Genomic DNA, 3,455 nt, shown 5'->3' on the forward strand with positions numbered 1-3,455 from the left:
TTCTTTTTGAATTGGTAATTTTATATCTAGGGATTAGATTTCCAGGTGTTAGTTTCCTTTTTAAAAAAGAACAGATTTTGCCAGATTGCCTTCACAAAAAATTGAACAATTCACATCTTCATCAACAGTGAATGAGGATCCCATTTTCCTGACAGTCTTACCAGCAACAGGTGAAAGTCCTTTGTAATTTTTGCTGATATCATTGGTGCACAGTGGCAATTCATTGTTAGTTTAATGTATTTTCTCCCTGACTACTAGGAAGCTGAAAGGCTTGTTGTTGTTCTGCCAGGACATTTGGATTTGCTGTTCTGTGCTTGCCTGCTTATATCTCTGCCCATTTTTCTATTAATCATCTTTTTTCAGTTATAATTAATATAGTTCTTTGTACTTAATATATCCTTCAGCTATTAGATCCATTACACACTTTCCCCAATCCATTATTTGTACTTTACTTTTGTATGTCTTATATTTCACCTTTTAAAATGTCTTAATATTTATAAAAATCAAATCTGACTAATTTTTATAGTAGCTTATAGGTTTCCTGCTTCATCAATCTCCAACTTGTACTTATGGTCTCCTACATTTTCTTCTAAAGTTCCATCCTTTTATTCTTTACCTTTAAGATTTTGATCCACCTGAAATTTGTGTGTAAAATGAGAGGCAGGAACCAAAAATTATTCTTTCCCAATGCATAGCTGATTTTGCCTATGTTATTTATTAAATAAACCACTGTTCTGTGATAAATTAATATATATTTATTATCTATTAAATTCTCACAGGCTGCAGAATCTATTTTTGGGAACTGTATTCTATACAGTTCCACTTATCTTTTTGCCTACTTCTATGATAATATTATGCTGTTTTTATTACAGAGACTTCACTTCATTTTAATGTTTTCTAAGGTCCCTTTTTTCACATTTTCTTGACTATTCTTGAACATTTATTCTTCCATGTGAACTTTAAGTTTATTTAATCCAATTTAAGCACACATGTCAGTGTCCTCATTTAGATTGCATTCAATTTTTACTTAATGGGAAAATTCATATTTTCATAATATTAAATTTTCTCATTCAGGAATGTAGTATATCTTTCTGTTTATGCATGGTTTATTTAATGTCCTCATATAGAACTGACCTCCATACACCCTTCAGGATCTTGAACATTTGTCTCCCAACTTTTCTGACACTAAGTGCATCTTCTGAGTATATTCCCATTGTCACTAACATTCAGAACTTTCGCTCTTGTCAAATTGCTTCAATTTTGGATATCTGTGTCACTGGAGAAGTGAATCAAGCTAAATGAAGAATGCCCTTATGTTTTCTTCTGTGTTCTCTCTCTGCAAAGAGGAGAATGATCTTCCCCAGTATTGTGCTTTCTGAGACACACCTAGTGGATGATCCAAATGGTCCTTGATTCCAAGTAAAATGGCAAAGATCCACATGTAGCTGGATCCCACCTGTGATCACAATCTTTCTACGCTCTCAGATTCCACCTTACCTCAATGTTTGAAAAGAAAAAATTTCAGACCAAGAAGCAGCTTCTCCACTCCTGGAATCTCTGCCTTGTTCAGCCCATCTGCCTCCACCATGTCCACCAGGGTGACCCAGAAGTCCTACAAGGTGTCCATCTCTGGCCTCTGGGCCTTCAGCAGCTGCTCTCACATGAGTGGGCCCGGTGCCCACCTCAGCTCCTTGAGCTTCTCCCGAGTGGGCAGCACCAGCTTCCGGGCTGGCCTGGGCAGAGGCTATGGTGGGGCCAGCAGCATGGGAGGCATCACTGCCGTCTTGGTCAACCAGAACCTACTGAGCCCCCTGAACCTGGAGGTGGACCCCAACATCCAGGCCATGCGCACCCAGGAGAAGGAGCAGATCAAGACCCTCAACAACAAGTTTCCCTCCTTCATTGACAAGGTACGGTTCCTGGAGCAGCAGAACAAGATGCTGGAGACCAAGGGGAGCCTCCTGCAGCAGCAGAAGATGGCTTGGAGCAACATGGACATGTTCGAGAGCTACATTAACAACTTTATGCAGCAGCTGGAGACTCTGAGCCAGGAGAAGCCGAAGCTGCAGGCAGAGCTCGGCAACATGCAGAGGCTGGTGGAGGACTTCAAGAAAAAGTGTGAGGATGAAATCAATAAGCCTTCAGAGATGGAGAATGAATTTCTCCTCAGATGTGGGTGAAGCTTACATGAACAAGGTAGAGCTGGAGTCTCGCTGGAAGGGCTGACTGAAGAGATCAGATTCCTCAGGCAGCTGTATGAAGAAGAGATCCAGGAGCTGCAGTCCTAGATCTCGGACGCATCTGTGGTGCTGTCCATGGACAACAGCTGCTCCCTGGACATAGACAGCATCATCGCTGAGGTCAAGGCTCAGTACAAGGTGATCGCCAACCGCAGCCTGACTGAGGCTGAGAGCACGGACCAGATCAAGTATGAGGAGCTGCAGATGCTGGCTGGGAAGCGCTGGGATGACCTGGGGCGTACAAAGACTGAGATCTCCGAGATGAACCGGAACATCAGCTGGCTCCAGGCTGAGATTGAGGGCCTCAAAGGCCAGAGGGCTTCCATAGAGGCCGCCGTCACAGACGCAGAGCAGCCCGGGGAGCTGGCCGTGAAGGGTGCCAAAGCCAAGCTGTCTGAGCTGGAGGCCGCCCTGCAGCTAGCCAAGCAGGACATGGCGCAGCAGCTGCGTGAGTACCAGGAGCTGGCCCTGGACGCCTACAGGAAGCTGCTGGAGGGCGAGGAGAGCTGGCTGGAGTCTGGGATGCAGAACATGAGTATCCATACGAAGACCACCTGTGGCTATGCAGGTGGTCTGAGCTCTCCTACGGGCGCCTCACAAGCCGCGGCCTCAGCTACGGCCTGGGCTCCAGCTTTGGCTCTGGCGCGGGCTCCAGCTCCTTCAGCCGCATCAGCTCCACCAGGGCTGTGGCTGTGAAGATCAAGACCCGCGATGGGAAGCTGGTGTCCGAGTCCTCTGACATTCTGCCCAAGTGAACAGCTGCGACAGCCCCTCCCAGCCTGCCCCTCCTGTGGCTGCCCCAGAGCCGGGGAGGGAGGCCGCTGTGCAGGGGAGCAAAGGGAACAGGAGACCCACCTGAGGCTCACCCCTAGCTCTCAGCCCACCCACGGGGGAGTTTACTGCCTGGGGACACCCCTTGCCCATGCCTCCAGCTACAAAACAATTCAATTGTTTTTTGTTTTTTGGTTTTTTTTTTTTTTTTTTTTGTCCAAAATAAAACCTCAGCTAGCTCTTTCAAAAAAAAAAATCAGTCCCACAAGGTCCCATCAGTCTCATTCTGCAGGCCAATGAGGATTTTCTTCATATTTTCAATGTGTTGAGAAGAATCTGCAGAATGTTAGGACATATATAGACAGATGAAAATACTCACACAAGGAGTAAGAAAACCTTCAGAGGAGGCAAATTTGCAAAGCAAGAACTGTGCCCCTCCCCAGT

At 45.7% G+C, this 3,455-nt stretch overlaps 1 pseudogene; it reads left to right on the forward strand.

Annotated features, from left to right (window-relative positions):
• Positions 1-1,586: 1,586 nt before the first annotated feature.
• On the forward strand, positions 1,587-2,995 carry LOC101143375 (keratin, type II cytoskeletal 8-like; annotated as a pseudogene).
• The last annotated feature ends 460 nt before the right edge of the window (positions 2,996-3,455 follow it).

The sequence above is a fragment of the Gorilla gorilla genome, chromosome 6, assembly GCF_029281585.2.
Source record: "Gorilla gorilla gorilla isolate KB3781 chromosome 6, NHGRI_mGorGor1-v2.1_pri, whole genome shotgun sequence".
Lineage (NCBI taxonomy): Eukaryota > Metazoa > Chordata > Mammalia > Primates > Hominidae > Gorilla > Gorilla gorilla.